Genomic DNA, 24,978 nt, shown 5'->3' on the forward strand with positions numbered 1-24,978 from the left:
CTCACTGCAGCACTATTCACAATAACAAAGACATGGAGTTAACCTAAATGCCCATTAGTGATAGTCTGGACAAAGAAAATGAGGTGCATATACACCATGGAATACTATGCAGCCATAAAAAGAATGAGATCGTGTCATTTGCAAAGACGTGGATGGAACTGGAGGCCATTATCCGTAGCAAGCTAACACAGGAACAGAAAACCAAGTACAGCATGTTGTCACTTACAGGTTGGAGCTAAATCATGAGAACACATGAACACATAGAGGGGAAATGTGTTCACCCAGCAGAAATGGCTGGGGAACAATACACACTGGGGTCTATTGGAGGGTGGAGAATGAGAGGACAGAGAGGAACAGGAAAAATAATTAATGGTACTAGGCTTAACACCTGGATGATGAAATAATCTGTACAACAAACCCCCATGACACAAGTTTACCTGTGTAACAAACCTGCACATGTACCCCTGAATATCAAATTACTAAGGAAGAGAAAAAAGTACCTGAATAAAAGGAGCAATACAAAAAGTAAAATAAAAAGTGGCTTAAAACTGACTTCTCCAAGCCTCCCTCACAGTCCCTTCATCCTGTAGTGTTTGCCCCCAAAGACACTGGATCCTCTTACCTTCTTCACACTCTTGACCCAGTGAACTCCTAGAGCAGGGTGGGAGGCAGAGTTCCGTAGCAGCCACCACATGTCAGCCTCTGAATGCCCTCCCATCCACATTCCCAGAGATCCCTGTCTCCATGCCCCACCCTTCATAAAACCTAACAGAGCATCCTGTGCAGAGTAAGACTGAAAAGTGTCTGTTGAGTTAATGAAAAAGTGAATGAACTAGTTGATGTTACTTTTCTAGGTTTACTCTGGGTGAAAATGAGCCAGGAGAACACACTCTACAAGTAAATTAAAATCAGCAGGTTTTTTTTTATGCTCTAGAGAATGAGCGAGGTGATCTGAGAGGAAGCCCTCAGGCAAGCCCCTGAGCTCCTTGGGCCTCGGTAATGAGATGAGGTCTAGAGAAGTTCAGTGGCCCAGACACTGAGAAAGGAGGCTTCTTGGGATTCTGGGGCTTTCTGCTCCGCTAGCTCGGAAATCCTTGAACAGCAGGATCAGTGGTGATTAGAAAAGCTGTCGAAAGAGAAAAAATTCTCAGTTTCACTCGGTCTGGCTGCTCTCATCCTCACTGTTATCTCCAGAGCTTGTGGGTTAGAAGAGATTCCTTTAGCAAATGGTGAAGAAGGGTTGTAACTGTGCGTTTGACTGGAGAATTCTATAGGCTTACCCCGAGGAGTGGATTTGTGCTCTGGCTATGGAGATAGCAATGCCAGGGCTAAATGCAGGTATCATCTCTAGAAACATGGGTTTAAGTTTTGTAATAGCATACAGTGTTCTTATCATGTCTAACCTTGGAATACTGGAGCTGGAATCTTCTCTGACCTGCTATGCTCATGTTTAAGGCATTACCTTTGGGCATCATCTTTATGGTAGCTCCTTGCTTACAAACTTCTATGAAGTCCTTTTTTCAGCGGCAGAATGCATCCGAGTCATGTGGCACCAAAGTATGTTACCAGCAGTGAATCTCTGTGGATCTGCAGCAACCTTCTTTCCTCCTCAGAAGAAAGAATTTGATCAAGAGGCATAAGGCAGAGTGCTGAGGCAAGTTTTAGAGCAGGAGTGAAAGTTTATTAAAAAGCTTTAGAACAGGAATAAAAGGAAGTAAAGTACACTTGGAAGAGGGCCAAGCAGGTGACTTGAGAGTTCAAATGTGCAGTCTGACCTTTGGACTTGGGGTTTTATATGTTGGCATGCTTCCAGGGTCTTGCATCCCTTCTTCCCTGGTTATTCCCTTGGGGTGGGCTGTCTGTATGCGCAGCAGCCTGCCAGCACTTGAGAGGGGATCATGCGCAGTGTGTTTACTAAAGTTGTATGCATGCTCACTTGAGGCGTACTTGCCTTACCAACTGAATGTTCCTCGAAGGTCATATACCAGTTAAACTCCACCATTTTACCTCTTAATGCGCATGTGTGAGCCTGCTCTCCCAACTCCTGAGATCTTATCAGGAAGCTGCTGATCACCTGCTTCTGGTTTTTTCTATCTCCTGGGAGACTGCCTTTCCCTGGTGCCAACTGCAACAAATTATTATTTTAGAGAGATAGTTAACAACCACCTGACATCACCTGATGGTTGCCTGACATTCCTGGTTGGCAGGGGCCCTCTCCTGATCTGCTCATGTCTGACTAGCTACCTACTGTAACAGTTTCTGTGTTATCTTTAATATGTGAGCAAAATGATAATGAGCAACTCATTGTCCTTTAGAGATTAGCAATACCGCAATATTATCTATTGTTTTATCATTTGAGTCAGAAGAGGCATCTGAGGATCTGTAATATGCTACACTAAATATAACAACAGAAAAGCAGCTTTTCTTTCAAGGGTATATTTGCTTATCAACTTTCTGGAGAGGCTTTGGGTAAAACATAGCTGTTTTGGACTTTTATCTCCTTCAGCCAAGCACACTGATGCATGCTGATAGCTCACCTCCTTGTGCTTATGACGTTCGGAAAATGTTTTCTAGCCCTTAGCATACTCTTTTCTCATGGAGCCAGTCTCTTGATTCCTTGAAATTTTAACATTTAAAACATATCCTAAAGCTTCTGGCCTCCGTGAAGACTTTTCAGAAAACCCTTCTCTAGAGCTCTTCAGATTTGGTTGGCTCAGTCAGAGCTTATTTGAAGCCAAAGCAAGCTACATATGTGACTTCTGTGTCTTATTTGCACATTGTCAAGTCTTTTCATTTAACCTGGGCCTTGGATCTGTCCCACATGGGCAAGGAAGTCCTTTGATAGTGCCATGATCTTGAGAAGCATATTCTGCAGATGGTGGATGATGTTAATAGAGTCTAACTAATCAACAGGTTTAACTTGGCATAGAGGAAATGAGACATGAAGGCCCAAAGGGTGGCTGATAAAAAGGCACAGAGTTACCTGAATGGGCTGTGTTCCATTTTAAGGTTCCTGGTCCAAATGTAATTGAGAACTGTCGTGGCTCAAAGCCCTAGTATCACAACTGATGGCTATTTGGCCATTTCCTGCTTTGGGCTCTTAGTTCAGTTACTAGAGGACATATGCCCTGCAGACTTCAAGTCACAAGTATAAAGAAATCATATCTTTAAAAAAATACAGTTTCCAAAAATATAACATAACTAAATAAAACCCAGCACTGAAGGCAGGAAGAAAGACCAGTCTCTTAATGCTTAGTTGAAGTAGCTGCTACAGCACATGGGACATTTTGTTCGTTTCTTTTATTGAAGACAGATTGGAGAAATGAGAGGCAGTTGAGTTTGGGAAATTAATTACTGTATCATGTTGTCAAATCTTGTAATATTTTAAATGTAGGATTACATGGACATCATCTGAGAACTAGCAGCTATAAGGCAGCAGGGGATTGATGAGGAAAAGCAAAACGTTCTTGAGTCAGTCATTAAATCAGTTTTCCTGAACAAAGGATAACCTTGTGTTATATGCATTCGGGGTTACAGAGTGAAAGATGTATTCTGCATTCTCATGTACACCAGGGGCATAATCTGACCCAGGTGTAACCCAATCTATGAATCAAAAGGTGCTTTTTAACAGGATTTAATTGTACTTGTCTGGAATTTTGCCCCTCATTCTAGTTGTGGGATTTAATTAATCCTTACCCAGAGGTCAGTCACTTTGAGACAAATGCCATAAAAGGACAGAGAATTATCTCACTGTGAATTACAGTTAAGCACAGCCAGTTTTCATTTTATTACTATTATCAATTGTTTAAAAAACTTTGCTGAATGATTTCATTGTACATGTGCCTTCAGGCTTTCTACAGCAATTTGGAAAATACATTATAGAATAAACCACAAGATTATTAAAATGACATTAAACAGTATAAGGCCTAATTTCAAAGAAGGTTGTAATATCCATATTTACTCATATTTCATCTCCTTATATAATTATTCACACTCTGTATTTTGGGGATAGAACTTATAAGCGTGTGTTCCTACCTAATTATCTCACCACTTCCCCCTTAATTTTTTTCTTTTCTTCTTTTCTGTTGAAGGAACTCTGACTTCTAGCAAGAGCTCTTAGGAGAATTTCAGAACTAGAGGCTGAGTGATCTGGATAAAAACACCAGAATCCCTTTTTAATGTTCTTTCCTTTCAACATATCTAATTTTTTTTTCCTTCCAAAGAATACCTTTTGAACAAAACAGAGTGGGTTTGTCCTCACCACAGTTGGCAAAGGCTTAGATTAAAGCTTTCTTCCTATTGCCCTTTTATTGCCAGTTTCTTACCTGTTTCTGCTCCCTTCTTTCCTGAGGTGATAGAGATTGGTCTGTGACTGCTGCTACTGCCACCGAGCGAAATTAAGAAGGGGAAATTAAGAAGGGGAGGATGTGAGTAATAGCTCCCTCCAGACATCTGCTTGTGCTTCGGATCCCCACAACCCTGGGGGAATGGAGAGCAGATCTGAGGTGATTTGCCTGAAGCCGTTGCTTGGTAACCTGTTTTGAAGCAAACACACTGAAGTATTAAATATAAAACTTGAAAGAAAAGGAAATTTAAAATAAAGCCCACTTTTTAATCACTGCATATTTTCCCTCCCCCTTTTCTAATTCATCTTCCCTTTTTATCTCTTCAAATAAGGGGTCAGAGGTATATTTCAATCAAGATCTTTACCACAATCCCTTCTTTACACCCAGATAAAGGGTTGGATGTGGGAGGATGGTTTGTCATAAAAATATAAAATAACTTGCCTGGGTGAGTTGCTGTAGTAGAAAGAGTGCTGCATTTACAGCCAGACCACCAGTGTTCAAGTTCTAGCTTAGCTATTAACAATTGCAACTACTTAACCACACAGTGCTTCAGTTTATTAAGTTGCAACATGGGTGATATGGTTTGGTTCTGTGTCCCCATCCAAATCTCATCTCAAATTGTAATCCCCACATGTGGAGGGAGGGACCTGCAATCCCCACATGTAAAGAAAGGGAGGTGATTGTTTCATGGGACAGTATTTTCCCCAGGCTGTTCTCATGACAGTGAGTGAGTTCTCACAAGATCTGATGGTTTTTATAAGTGTTTGGGAGTTCCTCCTTTGCCCATCTCTCTCCTTCCACCATGTGAAGAAGGTGGTTGCCTCCCCTTCTGCCATGATCGTAAGTTTCCTGAGGCTTCCCTAGCCAGACAGAACACTGAGTCAATTAAACCTCCTTTATTTATAAATTACCCAGTCTCTGGTAGTATCTTTTTTTTTTTTTGAAACAGAGTCTCGCCCTGTTGTCCAGGCTGGAATGCAGTGGCATGATCTTGGCTCACTGCAACCTCCGCCTCCTGGGGTTAAGTGATTCTTGTGCCTCGGCCTCCCGAGTAGCTGGAACTACAGGCACACACCACCACACCTGGCTAATTTTTGTATTTTTAGTAGAGATGGAGGTTTGCCATGTTGGCCAAGCTGGTCGTGAGCTCCTGGCCTCAAGTGATCCACCTGCCTCAGCCTCCCAAAGTGCTGGGATTACAGGTGTGCACCACCACGCTTGGCTCTGGTAGTATCTTTATAGCAGTGTGATAACAGACTAATACAATGGGCCATAATATTATTCTTAAAATGTTTTTCTATTTCACAAGTATTTGGTAATTCAGAAATGATATAAATATTGTATAAAACTTAAAATGAAAAATATATACTATAGAAATGTATAGTGCATGTTAAAGAAGCAGTGTCATATTGATCTTGGTTTTTTCTTTGCTTGTGTGTTTCTTCCATTATACCAAGCAAATAGGAATAACCTAATATTTATGTTTCAAGTACTGTGCTAAGTGGCTTGCATGTATTATTTATTTATATAACTACTGGGTACTAGCACCATATCTATTTTACAGACAAGGAAACAAAGGCACAGAAAGGTAAAGTAAGTGCCCAAGGTCACACAGCTGGTAGTAGGGCCTGGAGTGGGTTGAATTTTGCTGCACCCCCAACCCAACAAAAAGATATGTCCAAATCCTAATTCCTGGTCCTTGTGAATATGGCCTTATTTGGAAAAGGATCTTTGTATGTGATTAAATTGAGGCTCTAGAAATGAGGTCATGCTAGATGAGAGTGGGCCCTAAATCCACTGTGAGTGTCCTTCTAAGAGACTGACAGATGCACAGACACACAAAGGGAAGATGGAGACAGAGTTTGGAGTAACAGTGTCACAAGCCTAGAAATGTCTGGGGCCACCAGAAGCTCAGACGAAGTAAGAAGGGATTCTTCCCTAGAGCCTTCAGAGCGAGCATGGCTCTACCAACACCTTCCTTTAGGACTTCTAGCCTCCAGAACTGCCAAAGAATAAACGTGTGTTATTGTAAACCACCCAGTTTGTGGTAATTTGTTGTGCAGCTTTAGGAAATGAACACAGGGCCCACGGATTGAAATTGAGGGACTCTGACTCCAGAACATGAACATTTGATCACTTTGTTTTACTTTCCCTTTTTATTTGAAATATAAGTAAATTTGGGAGAAAAGAATTATCGAAGTGAATATGGTTATAATTGTTTTTGGTGAAGTGGAATGGTTAAATGGGGAAATGTTTTGTCACACAAGCTAAGTTGTTATGTAGGGGTGGGATTGTTGGAACCCTTAGTTTTTTAAATGTCCAGTCCAGAAGTTGCCTAGAATAAATTTTTAAAAATTAAAGACATCTTTTCAAAGGATGAAATAGTGAATTAATACCCAGCAAAGATAAAGTTACTGACAAGTAAATATAATTAAAGCAAAATACAAAAAGATTCTACTTGATGAGGTGAGATTTGTATTACTATTATTATTAATTATTATTAGTCATTTAAAAATTAATAATGACAATACCAATTTTTGATTAATATTGTCTTATGTTCTAAGAGGGAAAAAAACTATTTGATAGTTTGATAGTTTTATACTGAGCTTTCTGGATTAGACTAAAACTTCTCTGAACAATCTAGCATTTCTAGTCATATGTTAAGTATTTTCTTTATGTAAAAATTTTTGTTTTGTAAAATATTTTTTCCATGTTTACTGATTTACAAATCTACTTTAAAAAACTTTAAAAAATGTACTTCTCTGGTGTTTGAGAAAAGCTCTAGTTGAAGCTTGCCTCTTCTCTTGACCTCTTCTCCTGCCTTGCCTCTTTACCAAACCACTTTGCACAATGCAGCCCAGCTAGAAGGCTCAGAAGCCACACTTCCCATGCGCCCCACTCACCTTTCTCTGAGGAACAAGAAGGACCAAAAAGCCTCAGCAAATAAGCAAGTGGGTGCCAGCACCAGTGTCCCAATCCACCTATGGAAGTATCCAGAGCAGCTACTAAGCTATGTCTTTTTATGCTCAGTAAAAACTTAAGTCTGTGTGAGCTAATTCTCTATCTCCATGTTTCATTTTTCTCCTCATGTTGGATCCCACATTTGCAACTCTCTGTTGCAGTCCTCCCCTTGGTTTCCCCCCTAGTCCATTGAATCAAATGCCGTTGTTGGAGTCCTTCCTTCTCTTTCCCCTTCCAACCTGACCCTAACCTGGACCTTTTCTAAATTACTCATTTCTGTTAAAGGCACCACATTCGCCCTGGAATGGAGGCTCACGGCTTTGCCAACATCTTTGATTCTGACCCCTTATTGCACGTGCTTCCAGTCAGTTACCAAGAGCTGTTAAGTATATGCCATAATGTCCTTCACATTGAGAGGTGAAGCCAGCTGGACTTCCTGGGTCGAGTGGGGACTTGGAGAACTTTTCTGTCTAGCTAAAGGATTGTAAATGCACCAATCAGCACTCTGTAAAAACACACCAATCAGTGCTCTGGGTCTAGCTAAAGGATTGTAAACATACCAATCAGCACTCTGTAAAAACGTACCAATCAGAACTCTGTGTCTAGGTAAAGGATAGTAAATGCACCAATCAGCACTCTATAAAATGGACCAATCAGCACTCTGTAAAATGGACCAATCAGCAGGATATGGATGGAGCCAAATAAGGGAATAAAAAAGTTGGCCACCTGAGCCAGCAGCCGCAATCTGTTCAGGTCCCCTTCCACGCTGTGGAAGCTTTGTTCTTTCACTCTTCACAATAAATCTTGCTGCTGCTCACTCTTTGGGTCTGCACTACCTTTATGAGCTGTAACACTCACGGTGAGGGTCTGCGGATTCATTCCTGAAGTTAGCGAGACCATGAACCCACCGGAAGGAAGAAACTCCTGACACATCTGAACATCTGAAGGAACAAACTCTGGACACACCATCTTTAAGAACCGTAACACTCACCACGAGGGTCCGTGGCTTCATTCTTTAAGTCAGTGAGCCCAAGAACCTACCGGAAGGAATAAATTCTGGACACAACATCCAAACCACCCTCTCTATTCCCACTGTCATTACCTAGTTTGGCCTCTTAGTGCTTCCTGCCCAGGCTATTGAAACAACACTCTGCCCACATGCTTAGACAATTTCCCACATTCATTTTGATTGGCCCAGACCTTGCCATTCTATTTATTAAATATTTTAAATATCCCTCCTTCCTGTTTCACTAACAACAGACAAAAGTTTGGTATTAACAGAGATGGTAAGGGAAAATGTTAAACCCCACTTGAGCAGGACTCCACCCTATTCTTCCCAACTTGGGTTGGCCTTTCAGGATTGGTGCTGTCATCTGGAGTTGGTGCTCTGTGATCACAGAAAACTCACATTGATGTCATTTTCCCTTAAAGTGTACCTCATGCTGAACCACACTATTTCCCATTATTCTGCTGTTTAAAATGCTGCTGCAGTCCTTGTTTCTTAGACATTCAGGACCCTGCGTAGGCTTCAAATATTTGAATGAAAAATTAACAAAGGTAGTGAAGTAACTGGTTCCTACAGATTTATTCTATGATTTAATTATATATTTGGCAGGAAGTTACTCACCCAGAGATACTTCTTTTCTTCCAGAAAGGAAAATTTCTTTCCGATAATATGTCTTGCTCGAGTTGTTGCCATTCTTCCTCAGTACCCCTCCACCATGCCTGAACTCTTGACATCCAAGTAAATCCAGAGATCTCTCTGGAATCACTAAAAGAGTTACTGTTTTCGTTGACAGTCTCACTATTGTCTGCTGAAATTTTACCAGTCAGTTCAAGTGACAGTTGGAGGACACAGTAGAGAAAATGTTTCCATAATCAGAAGTCTTACTGATGTGTAGTCATCAAGCTTCAGAGGGGCTGGAAACTCAAATAGGTTGAGAGTTGGTGAGGTCAAACATGAACTCTCAGCACATTGTCAACACCGTGGGTCTTGCCAATTTCTTATACAAAATACCACTGTTTTTCTCTAAAGTGGTTTATATGCTCAGCAGTAAAGCTGAGGTATGCTCACAGTTTGTTTCTGTGCTATATTTTGGGACAGGGGCTTGTCCTGTGCAATCCAGAGGCCTGGGCTGGGTGGGCACAGTCTTTTCACAGGCTAATGCTTTAGGTGATTGGCAGGTCCGACCAGTTCCCATGGCCCCTCAGCTGACTTTTGGGCTCCAGAGTCCAAGCTGCTTTGTTCATTATTTCCCACTGTCTTGTCCCCCTTCCTTGCTCTTCTCTGGAGTGAGACTGAGAGGCTAGTGCTGCTGTCCCCCAGCCCGTTGGTACCCTGTCACTTCTCAGAGCATTTTCTGTTTAACCAAAATCAAATAAAACAATTGCAACACCAAAACTCAAAGAAACAGAGGATGAAAGGATGCATATGTGTAGCCAGAAAAGCAGTCCCTTGGTCTTAAAGGTGTTGTGCAAATCGAGCTCCTACCCTATTTTCATCTTGTGTTTGAACTTTTGTATTCCCATTGGAATTAACCTTGTTCTGCTCCCTCCTGAGGTTGGAGCTTAAGTTCCCAGCTGAGGCTGGTAGCTGTTCCAAGATGTTTCTTTTACATAACCTATATTTTTCAGTTCTGAACAGAGTGGTTCTGAAGTAAGTGCTTCACACCTGCGTGGGTGTCTGCTATTGTTTGAATGTGTCACCTAAAATATATGTGTTGGAAGTTTAATCTCCAATGCAGCAGTATTGGGAAGCAGGGCCTTTTGGGAGGTGTTTAGGTCATGAAGGTTCTGCCCTGATGAATGCATGAATGCTGCTATAAAAAGGGCTTTTGGGAGTGGGTTTGCTCTTTCTTTTCCTTCCTCCTTCCACTATGTGAGGACGCAGCAAGCCAACTCTCATCAGATGCCAGCACCTTGATCATGGGTTTCCCAGACTCCAGAACTGTGAGACAATACACTTCTAACCTTTATAAATTACCCAGTCTCAGGTGTTCTGTTGTAGAAGCACAAGCAGACTAAGAGAGAATCTCTCTTCTTCTTTTACCTAAGGGTTATCCTGTATTTTCCATCTTGGCTAATTGTTTCCATCTAGAGTGTGCCAAAACTAGAAACTTCAGAGTTATTCTCAATGATTCCTCCTTTCTTTAAGTCACCACATCCCATATGTGTTCAGCCTTGAAGATTTTGTTTTTCATTTATTTTTTATTTTTATTTCTTTTTTGAGACAGAGTCTTGCTGTGTCTCCCAGGCTGGAGTGTAGTGGCATGATCTCAACTCACTGCAACCTCTGCCTCTCAGCTTCAAGTGATTCTCCTGCCTCAGCCTCCTGAGGTAGTAGCTGGTAGTAGCTGGGATTACAGGGGTGCACCACCACGCCCGGCTAATTTTTGTATTTTTAGTAGAGACAGGATTTCTCCATGTTGGCCAGGATGGTCTCAAATGCCTGGCCTCAAGTGATCTGCCCACCTCAGCCTTCCAAAGTGCTGGGATTACAGGCGTAAGCCACTGTGCCCAGCCCAGCCGGGTGATATCACCTCCTAACAGTGTCATTGCCACAAGTCTTACTGCCCCACTCTGCCCCTTTTGACTTACTATTCTGGCTATATTCATTTATCATGACTTTATGCCTTAGTTCCTGCTGTTTTCTCTGCCCTTGATGCACTTCCACTTGGAACATCCCAACTCAAAATTGTTTCAAATCCTTATTGGAACATAGTAAAACATGGTAAAATATAAAAACAAAATGAAACAAACAACACAAACAATCCAACAACTAAAGTCTACTCATTCTCAGAATCAGGTTCATTCTCAGAGGCTTTCCTGATCCCTGGTGGTAGGGCAGGTGGCTTCTTCCTGGCGCCCCCACAGGACTGTGATCACACCCTGGCCACTTCCCACATAGGCTGAAAAGTTTGTTGACTGTGGGAGGACAGGGACCATATCCTACTCATCCTTCTGTCCCCCTTTCTAAACAGTCCATTATCCAGAGGGCCTGCTGAGTCCAGCTGATCTGCAGTTGGCTACATATCCCCTGCACTGCTCTCCGGAGGCTGACACTGATGACTCAGTGCCCAGAAGAGAAGGGCTTTTCCTGTATGAGCCACAGATTCTCTTTAAATTGCCTTCAGGTCATGCACATTTGTTGCCATCTTCTTTCTTTACTGTAAATTACCAGGATTCCTGGCTACTTTACCTTTATTTTCTCCAGGTTCTAGACTGCGTCTGATAGGATCATAGGTTCTTGCTCTCTGTGTGGTGTAGTAATTATAAATTTTCTTGGTGAGCAGATTAAACATGTAGATTCATGTTCAACTCTGGGGTTTTCCCCCAAAGATTATAATTAATACCCTAGCAAACAGGGATATATGCATCCCTGTTCACATCTGGGGTACAGAAAGGGCACCCCTTGCCTCAACAGGGAACCCAGACCATTAGCTTTGCTCTGATTGGCCTCATTCACCCCAAACCAATCTGGTTGGCTGGGTTCAAGCATGGAAATATAGCCATCCAAGCTGTTGATTCATCTGCATGACTTAAAGGACTTGAAATCTTTAACCAAATTTGGCATAATTTAATTTGGCTGTGTGTAAGTATGATGATGAAATAACACTTTGACCCCAGATGTTTAAGGAGAAAGAAATATAATCAGGAAGAATTGTAGTCCAAGAAGAGTAACACCATATTTCCATAGTAGTTGCAAACACAGCCAAGAGCAGCCTGTCAGGCAGCAGGACTTTAGAGGCCTTGTGGGATCATATTTAACCTGGTGAAGCTCAGCTAGAACTTAGAGCAGTGTTTGTCAAATTGGTCACAGGAGTCAACAGAAGTACTTATAAAAAGTGCAGATTCCTAGACTGTCCCTTAGAGATTTTAATTCAGTTAGAGCTAGTTGGGACTGTATATATAAAATATAAGAATCTGTATTTTTAATAAATTCTCCAGCTGAGTTTTTATGATCGGGCAAGCCTGGGGAATAGTGTTGCCAAAAAAGAAATCAAATCACTCTGTGGTAGGAAGAATAGGAAAGCATCAAGGGCTGGGTAGGCATTTAGTACAGACACTGGTCAATGGGATACAAAATCCTCAGGAGGCTCCAGCTTACTGAGTGGTAACTCTCCCCACTTCCCACATACACACTAATTTCAGTCCAATTTGGTTCTATCATTTAAACTGTCTCCTTAGAGTTAAATCAATGCTTTGGGATAATTGCTTAGGCTTTTGAATGTCTCCCCTTTTCTTGGAACTCTGCGTAAGGCGATGTCTGGGTAATGGGAGTGCAGCTCATATACCCTTAATGCATGGGGAGAAGGGGACCCTTGGCCTGGTGCTGGACTTTGAGTGGGCCCTGGCTGTCACCTGCTTTGGAGTGTTAGGATCATTTTGTTGTTGGTATCTTATAGCTGATGGTCCCTTAATCTTTCTTTCTTGACTTGTACTGGTCGAGGTCCTCTCTCTGCCCACCCTCCTGTTCTTGGCTTTCTGTGACATGTAAATCTCCATGAGTCTCCCCACATCTGCCATGTGGGGTGCCCTTGGCCAAGGTTCTATCTGCCATAGCTTCTACAAGATTATCTGTCCTGCCTCCTCATCTATACTAAATCTTTGGATTGCAAAAATACCTTGTGGCAAGTTGACTGTATCTGTTATATATTGCTTCACAATAATCTGCCCTAAAATTTAAACACTTCAACAACAAGAAATAATTTATTTTGCTCATGAAAATACAATTTTTTTTAGTGCTCAGCAAAGACAACTCATCTACTCAACATGGGGGTCAGCTTGGGCAGATTGACTTAAGGCTGGCAGATTCACTTTCATGATGGCTCACTCATATGCCTGGCAAATTGTTACTGTTATCTGGGAAGTCAGTGAGAGTGTGGGCTAGGGACATTGCTTCTCTTCATGTAGGTCTCTTCAGATGCTGCTTGAGCTTCCTTCCAACATGGTGGTTGGATCTCAAAAATAAGCATCCCAAGGGATAGATAATGAAAACCCAGTATCTTGAAACCTGGGTACGAAAACTACCATAATGTTTCTTTCTCTGAATTCAGTTCCTCGAGCAGTCATAAAGGCCAGACTTATGAGAAGGGGACATAGACCTGTCTCTCAATAGAAGGACAGTCAACTAATTTAGGGGTCACCTTTTTAAAATGCCAGTGATCTTAATCTTGAATGTTGCCTATCTACATTAGGTTTCACTGACACATTGTATTGAAATAATATCAATTTTGTGAGACTATCAGAGCTAGTTCGACTTTTTAGAATATTAGATATTTCCCTTTGATTCAAGTAATATGGCTCCATTCATCAATGAAAATATTCCCAAGATGTATAAATTCCAGTTGGGACCTGTGTTGATGAGTCCTCATAGACCGAGATGGCCCTTACCACAGTACCTACCTGGAATTTGGCTCATGGAGATAATACCCTTCACTGCAGCTAAAGAAGTGAAAGCTGAGCTTGTTGAGAGACTTGTCAACGAAGTAATGCCTGCTTTTCTTGTGTAAGAAATAGCCCTAACTTGGAACACTTCTATTCTTGCCAGAAAACTGTCCAAAACAGTTCAGATGTGAACTCTTTACAGTACCTCTTTGCTTGAATTATCTGGGCCTGTGGTTGATTAAGCACAAAGTGGACACATAAGTATCTTCCTGAGAAAACAGTGAGGCTATTCAGTGCCTCCTCAGGAAACACAACTCTTTTTGTAAGGTTTGGTCTCCTCCTGGGACAAGACTTCAGAGATTATACAAACTGTGTCTCCCCTGCCAGGGAAATATGCCAAAGTCAGGAGTACCAAACAGACATAAGAATGGGGTTACAGGTGGAAGAGAATGGGGGTGTCTTTCTTTGAAACAACCAGGAAAGTGTAACACATCTCCCTGGTATGAGTATATTTGTCTACAATGCAATCCTTTGCAATGGATTTAGGAAATCCTTTTGGGGGAACATTATCTAGGATAAACAAAAAGAAAAGCACCTTTCTGTTTTACTTTTCTTGCCGTTTCATACTGCTAGAATTACTTTTGGGGGCTTCCTCGTGAATTGACAGAAAGCAGTGATGATCACTGTGTTTGGTTAACAACTGATATCCAGTCCCTGGAAATTCTGTAGTCCTAGCAAGGGGGTGAAAAGGGGGATAAAGAATGGTGTGGATATTGTCACTGGCCTTTGTTTACCCCAAGATACCAAGATTTAGTGATCTGAGGAGAGTAAAATCCTGAGGCTCCTGTTTTCTCAAGTGGAAACTTTCATTTGTCAAAGATGTATACATTTATTCTGACTTGGAGTAGGAAAAGTTTTCTAGTGTAAACACAGGGTTGCACTATCCGTATGTGCAAAACACCATCCTCCAAACGTAGCCAAGACCAGATGATGCAGATTTTAATATCTTACCTTTCCTTTTCTCATGGTTTGACACTCCCCTGGGATATTCTATTCTCTGAGCACAAAGTACACCAACACCAGTAGAAAAAAACTTGTTTGATTCCTGTGTGTTGGTGGCAGAATGTCAGAGCCTGTAAAAAATTCGAATGGAACTTGGTTATATTTCTCTTTCAAGAGACACCCACAGCCAATTTATCAAGGGAACTGGGGAGAAATCCAGGTTGGGACTATTGTTAATTGGTTTTGAATTTATGATTCTGAAAAACTTATAATTACGAATAACTGTTTCTTGGAGTCATCCCAAATTTATTCCAAAACAAGAAGCAAATGTTCTTAATGTATTTGAAATGCATTGTCCCTATATCTTCAGACTCGAATATACTTTGACTCCACCTCCAAGTAATTCTCATATGAATTAATGTATTAAGTGTTCCCTTTTTAACCTTTTACATTTCTTGTGCTAATGTATTTCTATTTTAATCTAATTGTTATTCTTTTAAATATCAGATCTCAAAATGCAGCACATTAAAAAAATGAACTGCAAAGCTATTCTTTACAAGTTATGAAGGTAATCTGCCCACATTGTTGTCTTGGTGATTGGATTTTCTTCTTCATTGTTTTCCCATATGGACCCCAAAGGCCCAAAAGTTGTATCTTCAGTCTAGTTGGCCTTTCTTCACAGAATAAGATAATGTTTCTCTTGCTATATACTTGTATATTTTCTTTATTTTGCTTCTTGTTTCAAGTATCTGTCCTGTGCTTCAAGGCTTTAGATTTATTTTTCAATTTTCTCTAGAAGACCATTCACAACTTGGTTTTCCAGATCTTCTTTTTTATTTTCTCTAGAACGCTGGATGAGAATTCTGCCTTCTTCATGGCTAGTTTTTCCCATGGGCTCTTCTTTTATTTATACTGACTATATTGTGTTTACTTTTATTGACTTCTCAATTGGGTTATCCAGGCCTTTTCCTTGATTCATAAATCCTGGGTTCATTTCTGTGTTCTCTCTCTCTCTCTCTCTCTCTCGCTCTCTTTCTCATAGAAAGCAGGTGCATAGTGGATAAGTGGACTGTAGACATAGGTTTGGGGATGTCAGTTTTATATTTATTTAGAAGTTGACTGACAGGATCAGAATATGGAGGATAAGCAGATTGAACCAGAGGAGCTATATTTCAGAAAAATGTGAATTATTTTTGGAAAATTTGCTTGTAATAACTATAGAGAGAGGGGATGCAAGGTAAAGGATCTGATGATAAAGATGCCAGATGAATACCTACAAAGGATAAAAGAATAGGACTGCATTTCCATGGTTATGAAAACCTAAATGTTAGGGAAAGACTAGTCATCAAAGAAATAAAGAACTTGAATGAGGGTGGAGGTCAAGGTTGCAGTGAGGTCATAGGGTTCTGATTATAAAACCCAGAGGAAGGAGCAAATTAAGTAGCCATGACTCCAAAATTAAGACTCAATGACTTAAGAAAGGAATCAATATTAGACTCAACCTAAGGCAAGTGTATCTGGAATCCCATGTAAAGAGTTTCCCCAGAAGACCAGCAAGAGATAGATTGAAATTTGAAAAAGCTAGACTTTGGGTACTCTGCAGACTGAGCAACTAGCTGGATAGCTATAATTTAGCCCTCTGGGTAGAGTTTGTCACCTGAAATAGCAAGGCCTTAAGGCAAAGCAAAGTCATAAAGCAAAGGAGTTGATGTTTGAAGATGAGACATTAGGCCCTGACTCTTCTCCTAACTGCTGGGCAGTCTCTGCAGATAATGGAATTTCAGGAGCCCACTGTTTCAAGGGGTCCTTGGCAGATATTTTCCACCATTGTTCTTTAATTTTTTTTTACTTTATTGCACACTATACTATGGGTCACCTATGGTAGACATTCCTACTTTTCTTCTTTATTCTGTCTCTAAATTATTAGGAGCTGGGGATATGGTAAAGATTAAATGAGACCCAGTAGGAGGAAGCACTATATGAGCAGAGGAGCATGTAAACTGAAGGCAATTTCTCTGAATTGGGATTGGATTTTGAGGGTGTACTAATGCTGTTATTCTCTGATTTCATTAAGATCAAGTGAACTCTAAGTGTGACATCATAATATTTTAGATAAATATTTGTAATATTTAATATTTAAAATATTAATCTAAATATCATAATATTTAGATAAATATTTTTCAGCAAACATTTTTTGAGCATGCAGTTGGCATTTGGGCCTGGTCTAAGCAATGGAGCTACAAGGTGAAGAATTGAGGCTGCTATGGGGTCTGTAGGGGAGGCCAGGGGCACTCAGTTTTGTGCAACCTCAAGTTAGTGTGATTTGCAGGACTCTCTTTAAGAAAAAAATTTTGAAACTACAAATATAAATTTAAGTATAGAAGGGAGTTTTACTTAAAGTGAGAAAAGAGATGCCAACAAATTTCAAATTAAAAAAAAAATCTAACAAATACCACAAACATCACAAAATCCAAGGGAAAAAACCCTACATGGTATTTTTCTTAATAAACTGTCTAACAAACCTCTGTTAGATTTTTCCTCATATATATTGGCTGTGTACTCTTTGATAATGTCTTCATGTAACAGTGACTTTTAAATATGATTTTCTATAGAGAGACCAGAAACATAATTCAGTCTCTCCTCTTTCATGGTTCATTAAATTTTGTTTTTTTAATTATTGATTTTTTGACTAGATCTGATTGAAAGCCAAATCATTCTCTTACAAGTTTGTATACCTAAAGATTGGAAAGAAGTTCAATAGATTTAAAACCTTGTTCCACCTAAGTACCTTCACAAAGTGCCGGGCACATCAGACCATTCTTACTGTGATGTAGCCTCTGGCCTTGCCTGCCCCTGAGCGTCACAGCACAGGGTGAATCAGCCCCATGGGCAGTAGGAGGTATTTCTAGAAGCCAATGCTACACCAGACAGCTAGTGTCACTTCACTAGACATTGAAGTGATTATAAACCACATAAATATAGCTTATTAAAGCCAAATAAGTGATTCTCTAACTCAACTCTCCCAAAGCTGAATCCCCAAAATGCTCTCAGCCATTCCAAGCTACCCAACTTGAGGAGATTTGTACAAAGGGAATTAGGGACTGATCAGAGTAGAAAGAAACCCTAGACTTAACCTGTCACAATTAAAATAGATTAGAGCTGCAAATTTTACAAAGTTCTTGGACCTCAGGAACATATGAGACCCAGTGTCTTTGAAAATAAAAGGCCCTGATGCTGAAGTTTAGTTAACCCGTACATCAGTCTGCCTCTGGGGAGGCCAGTAGGTAACCTGAGTAGGCGAATGAAGACTCCACAGTGGTATTAAACTTTGAGCTAAGTCTTGAAAGATAAGGAGATATTTTTTAGGAGGTCAGTGGAAATGGCCAGGCCTAGTAGGAGGTGCCAGCAAAGGAGAAAAAGAAGAAATGGTAAGAGAGAAAGAGAAGGGGAACCAGGTGAGAATGACCTCTTTGGAGAGTGTTAGAGAAAATTTCAACAAGAAATGGTTAAATGCTATTAAAAATGGAAGTGAGTCCAAGTAGTTGACAACATGAAAGAGTCTATTGTCAATCAGGAAGCCACATGGGGATCTTTGTCAATGCAATCTCAAAGACGTAGTGGAAGTCAAAGCCCAGTTTTAATGAGCTGAAAAGTGAATAGATTACAAGGAAGTTGACTTTGTTAGTTCAAGAAGTGCACCTGGGAAGGAAAGAAGATGCATAGTGCCATGGTTATAAGAAAGCTCGGAGATGAAGGACTCTTCATTGGTATTTATTTTTAATTAAAGAAGAATTTAACCAAACATGTCAGGAATGCCCCGTAAGTGGAGTGACTTCCTGGTCTGAGCAGAGGGCATGTGGTCTCCATTTGCTTATAATTTCACTTACCCTTGCTTCTTAGTACTCTAAAATTTTCAGGAATAGCTTACCAACACCAACCAACAGAGCAGTAGACAAGTCCTCTGGAGAGTGTATGTGCTCATCTTGACATTCCAAGGAATAGCCCACACCTTGCCCCTGCCCTGTGGTCCCATATATCAGAAGTACAGCTGTTCACATTCTATTCTTCTCTTTTCTCCCAGCTTCCAATCTCATTCCCCCCCAACCCTCCACATCAACCCTTCAACCCCTCTCTCTTTCTCTCTCTCCATCATTTTTTTGTGTGTGATATGGAATATTCTCCATGCAATTAGCTATTCTTCACAGATACAGGTTTTAAATGGCTGCATTGTATTCTGTGACATGAATTAATCATTACTTATCTCGTTGGACATTTGGTCTGTTTCAGGATGATTGTTCAGTCATCTAAATTTTTGTGTACAATGGTGATTTCCTGAGGATATATTTCAAAAAATGTCAAGAAATGGAATCACTTGCACAAAAAAGTCATGTTTTTATGGCTTTTGACATATATTACCAAATTGTTTTCCCGGTAACTCAAATGCTTGATGATAACGAAGCTCTGAGAGAATGTAAGCCTTTGCCTTTGGTTGAACACATTTACATAACATGGTAAAATGGAAAGCCAGAAGAAATCATCTGATCCACTTAGGGAAAAACCAGATTTGATTGTTTTTGCCCATATTTTGAATTTACTAAGTTATACAGTGCTGGCCTCCACATTTTCCACTTGTGAAAATGTATTAAGATAAATTAAATTGCTTCAGACATGCAGCTGAATTTCTCTGGCTCCCAGACTGTGGTTATTCCCTTGACTGGTCAGCCTGGGGTGAAAAGCACTTCCTGGCAGTCAGCAGGTGTGTTGTGCTGGAATCTAGAAACATGACAACCAACAAGAGGAAGGCTTTATCTACCAGATTAAACAAAAGGCATGGTGGATGCATAAGGGGTAGCAGTAAACATAACCTCAAGGAGAGGGGCTGAAGGACCTACCTCCTGCCTAGTACCCCACAGGATTCTGAGCCTGGTCCCTTCCGGGTTGTAGTCTCTGATCCCCAGATTCTAGGATCTTGCTGAATGGCCTCAGGACAAAAGACATTTTCCAGAGGCTTCCCCTAAGAAGGTTTGCCAAATTTCTGGGAATACGTACAAAGCTTGAGCCACAGAAAGCCTGAGTGATCTGTGAATATAAACACATCAGTAGTGAAGTCCAGCTTTACGTTTTTGAAAAAAGCCCCTTTTAAAAATGTCTTGGTTTTCAAAATAGTATGTTTCCCAAATTATATTTATAGAGTAGCATCAAACAAGAAAGCTCTTTGATAAAACCCTGCCTATTTCTGGAAGGGTGGAGATGGGAAGATGTGGATGGGAGTAATGTTTGTTCACAGGCTCTTAGCTGCTGAGCTTTGATCATTCTGCAGAAAAGAGGTAAGATCATTATGCCACCAATCCGTACCCTCAAACTGAACCTTGTTAATAAGTCTTGTCTCATCCACTCCATTAATGATCAGCAAATGACTAAAACTCTGGCCGAAAGGCCTAGACATCGGGATGAATGTCAAATAACAGCTGGCACTGCCAACTAAAAATAGCACTTTGGATTTAAATGGGTGACTCAGACTTGATTTCCTACGCTTGCCTGGGATAATGCGGTACAGAGCAGGGTTGTTTTATGATTTTCTTTTTTCCTTTCATGTGAAAGGAGGGTTTTATTGCAATCGTCTGGGCAGTGAGCTCAGAGTCAGCTCTGTGGGAGTTGAGTGCACCCAAACTTCTACCTCCGAGGCCCTGGGGGCACCTGGCACTGTCGGCTTCCTAAGCACATCTGTGCACTTGACCTTGCAGTCCGGGTCAGCAAAGAATGAGAGATGGTTTAGGAAGTTATGTCAAAATTTAACACCATTTCCAGAAACTTATCCCTTTGTGTTCTTCCCATCATTCTCTTTCACACAATGGAACCAATTAAAAGGCTAACCAGTTAATTGCAAATGACACAAGCTACATAACCCAGGACACCTCTTGAAAGAGATGGCAAACTGGAAAACCAAATGTATCTTTTCAGAATATGCCCATATATATAATGAATATTAAAATGTTGACCAAATTGACCAGATAAATATTTAAATAAGGTCTATAATGGAACATTACATCTGTCGCTCATTTGAGTTAAATACATTTTCACTGAGTTAGTTAATTAATATTTGCTAATCAGATTGGTCAATGAGGTTTGCCTAGTTTCAAACAGTGACAGAATATGTCAGGCCAACCAAAGATGTTTCAACTATGCATTCGCAAGGTTTTTGCCCCATCAAATGCATACCCCTGGAATCTAGATAAGTCTCTATTTACATACAAGCGTCTCCTCCCCTTGTACATTTTCCCACCCTACAGCCCGTTGCCAGATCCCGTTATACTCAGGGAATATCCTGTCTGCCTAGGCTCCCTTCCTGGCTATCAGAAGTCAAAGCCCTTCGCATGACAGTAAGAACAGAGCCTGAAAACGATTCTGCAAGTCTGGTTTCCACAGGGATCACGGGCCAATAATACCTGTCCAGAACTCACTTACCAGTTCCAAGTGGGTCAGCACAGCAAGAGGACATCAAATTTTGAAACCTGTTAGTTATGGAGCTAGGCAGAACTGAGGTTATGATGAGGTTCAGAGTTTAGACAATGAAGCTTTGAGGAAAATTCTCATTGCTGGGAATTCATAGCAGCTTGACTGTACTTCTTAAACCTCAGACCTAGATGTGGGAGGAGCACCTGGAGTTGATACAAAGTAGATGCAGCAGCCAGTGGCACTCAAATTCAGAGTCAGAGCTCCCAAGAAAATTCAGTTAAGAAATCACAACCTAGTCAATTCTCAGCCTGTAAGCTAAAATCAAGTGTGAGAAAATCGCAGCCCATAGACCCTAGCCCAAATAAACTGGACTCTTTACACAACTATGCTGGCCTTTTGCAGTAAGCCTAAGTGCTTTAAGGATGTACCTGTTCTGGATCTCACTGTTAGGCTGTGGTCAGACAGGCTGGTGAGCTGGGAAAAGCCTTTGTGAAGCCCGGAAACTCTTTGGTGGCTGGGAGCAACTTGGGAAGGGGGAAATCCCCTCTGGCCTTATCTGTCCAAGCCCTGCTTTCTTCTCTCCTCTATCTTCCACTCCTTTCTTCTCTCCCCGAGTGCCTCAGAACCATCAAACCCTCCAGTGCCTCAGCCCTGATGTTAGGACGCTGTTGGGGCCTTGGGCGTGGCTGCTGAGTGCCCAGTCTCTGGAAGTGAGTCGTCCATTTGTTGGGATGGACAGGGACCCTGCACAGGGACCCCGTGGTTGATACTGTCTTGTTCCAGTGCTGGTTTTGAATCTTGGCTAACAGAACACAGAGCTCGTGCCACATGCAGTGAGCATAGCCCCTCCTTGGAGCCTGCCTACCTTTTCCCAAAGGAAGAAGAGTGGACAGTTTTGCAAACAGGAAGGGAGAATTTACATGCTTCAGGAAGGGCAGTGCCCCTAAGAGGGAGAAATAACACTTGTTAAGAGGGAGAAGCTGTGTCTAACTGTGTCTTTCTTGGTTTGCCTAAATGTAGGCCATTCAGTGGCTTCTCAGGAGAGACATAGGAGCGGGGGAGGGAGAGAACCGGAGAGATATGCAGGGAAGGAGATTAACCTGGCATCTTGTTATTGCAAAAGAAGTGCCACAGGAAATAACAATGTCTGGAGAAAGAGTAAATAAAGTGCCCCTGTGGCGCAAGAAGGAATGGGATGAGGGATGGACTTCCTATTGAAAACTGGACTTTGGCAGTGGAAGCTGGTTGTGAGTTACTCGGACTTGCAAGCTATGAAATCTTTCATTAGGTTGGAGGGTGGATGGGTTACTTTCGATAAATTATTTCCAGGGATTTTGCTCGTTCCTCGAATTCCTTCCTGAATGGATCTGGGATAAAATGCTGAATCAAAATGCCAGGCAGGAGCTGCAGCGCGGCAATCCAAATGATGAACAAGGGTAAGGGAAGGCCCAGCAAACGGCAGGATCTGAAGTTTCTGGCACCAAAAGAAAAGCTTACAACCCAGGTCCTACCTTGGAATTGCCCTTTATTATAAACTTTTGAATGATTCGAGCATAAAGCAAAGTTAGTTTCTGATTTGTTAGACTCATTATGAAAATATTATTGATAATACAGAACTCAGGTAAGCAAATACAACAATATCATAAAGGTCTAAAAGTGACCTGGTGAACTCTACTTAATGCTATTGGATATATAATCCCCACGTGAAGTTTCCTTTTTTGCAGATTCATTTAAGAGCCCTTCAACACTGATTAGATAACGAGGAAAATGGCAACTACAAGATTTGAAACCCAAGTGGCCAAGGAAATAGAGTTGCCATTAATGGAAATAGAAAGGACCCCAGGAATGACTGGCTTGAGAGAAAGCTGATGTCACATGCTGAGTGTGAGATGTTGGAGAGATACCGAGTTAGAAACAGTACCTTGGAGGCAGGAGTGACTTGGAAAAAGTTCTAGGAATTAGTCGTAGTAGAAGCCAAGGAAGTAGATATGATCAAAAAGTGAGAGATGGTGAGGGAGCAGAGAAGGATGCGAAAAAGACACCTGGAAAACGCAACTGTGTGGGGATTGGCCAAGGACAGGAATCCCTGGAGATGGAAACAAGGAAATAAACTAAGGAGAGAACCAGCACAGAGCATTTGTATGGAGGCCAAGGGAGAGTATAATCAACAGTGGCCTACAAGGCCTTACTTAGATGGCCTGGGTTCTGTAGCTCTCTGACCCCTTCCTATGAGCTTTTGCTCAACTTTTTCCTCTCTAGTGCCCTGGCCTTCTTGCTGCTCCCTGAACACACAGACATGTCCTAAGTTAGGGCCTTAGCACTGGCTATAGCCTCTACCTGGAGCACCCTCTGTCTGAGGTCCACATGGCTCTCTCTCTCTCTCCTCCTGCAAGTCTCTGTTGTCACCTTCTCAGTGAAATGTACCCAACCGCCCTTGCAACACCAAGACTTCCTCCTACCTGCACCTCTGTGACTCCCTACCCTGCCCTATTTTCCTTTTTTCTCTAGCTTTTGTTTATTAATACTAGATCATTTACTTACTAATTTGTCTATGTAGTTAATTCATAGCCACTACTAATAATTTACATATTATGTATGTTATATAGTGTCTGCCTCCCTACACCAATAAAATATAACCTTTATGAAGGCAGAGATCTTTGTTTTATTAACCTATCCTAAGTGCCTAGAACAGTGCTTGATACAGAGAAACACTCGATGACTATTTGCTGAAGGAAGAATGAACAGTGTTGAATGCTGCTGAGAAGGAAAGGAGAATGGTACCGAGGCAAGGTCATTGGATGGATGTTTTAGGAAGTGCTTGGCAATGCTAAGGAGAGCAGTTGCAGGAGAGTAATTGGAGAGTGGAGTGGATAAGTGGGGCAGGGTAGGGGAAGTGAAAGCAGCAAAGATCATAGTGCCTAAATCACAGAGCAAATTAATGTTTGGGCATAATATTTAAAATTCTGGAACTGTAAGTAACTGCATCAGGTCTTTCTGAGTCTGGTATTGGAAGACATAAGGCACATCACTGGTAGGCAATCACAACAGGCTGGCCTGTGAGGAGTTGCAATTTAGAGGTCAGGATGTGACTTGAAGTGTATCCAGATTCATGTAATAATGCGCTGTTCTGTAAGGGAGGTACCCCAGCGTGTTCAAGTACAACCTATTTTAAGACAGGCAATTTTTGCAAAATTGAAAGCTACAAATCACATGAGTCAAGGGTGATGGATTTAGATGAAGATAAGAGAGGAAGGGGAAGTGGGAAACTGAGAGAGCAGCTAGGGCTAAACAAAAAGCACAGGAAGAAAACAGCAGGGAGAAGACACCTCCCTGCTGAGGAAAGGCGACAGTCTGGGCCTGCCCCGGAGAAAACAGCCCCATCCCAGGGCCACAAGGGAGGAAAGGGCAAGCCGAGGAGGAGGCCATTCTTGGAAGTTAAGACGGCCAGAGGAAAACAACAAGCGCAATTATAGAAAGATCTGCAGAAAGGGGGTCTGCTGGAGGAGGGAGAAATTGGAACTTGAGACAGTGACTAAGCCAGAAATCAAAGGCTCAAGGAGGAGAGAGAAAGAGAAAACCTTGAGGGCAGTCAAAGGAGGAATAAACCCACTTCAAGAACATGCTCCAAGAATAGGAGAGAACATGCAAGGGCACACAGAGAGCTAAAGGAGAAACTCAAGAAACAAAAACTAAGAAGAGGGAAATGAAAATCTGAATGCACCTTTTGTATGAGACACTGGGAAGTGTTCGAGTGTGGAATTTGTTTGATGATGGGTCATTAGTTCATTCTGTTGTAGCATGCACTTGCACACATAACATAAACACC

General features: G+C 41.4%; 1 long non-coding RNA gene across 1 annotated transcript; it reads right to left on the reverse strand.

Moving 5' to 3' along the window:
- Positions 1 to 2,157: 2,157 nt before the first annotated feature.
- On the reverse strand, positions 2,158 to 21,338 carry LOC117975583 (uncharacterized). Its single transcript, XR_004665893.3, has 5 exons — positions 21,162 to 21,338; positions 19,589 to 19,775; positions 14,706 to 14,827; positions 8,935 to 9,227; positions 2,158 to 4,535 (listed from the first exon to the last, which is right to left on the reverse strand). It is a non-coding gene; the product is annotated as an uncharacterized LOC117975583 (long non-coding RNA).
- Between the last annotated feature and the right edge of the window lie 3,640 nt (positions 21,339 to 24,978).

Source organism: Pan paniscus, chromosome 14 (assembly GCF_029289425.2).
Source record: "Pan paniscus chromosome 14, NHGRI_mPanPan1-v2.0_pri, whole genome shotgun sequence".
Classification (NCBI taxonomy): Eukaryota; Metazoa; Chordata; class Mammalia; order Primates; family Hominidae; genus Pan; species Pan paniscus.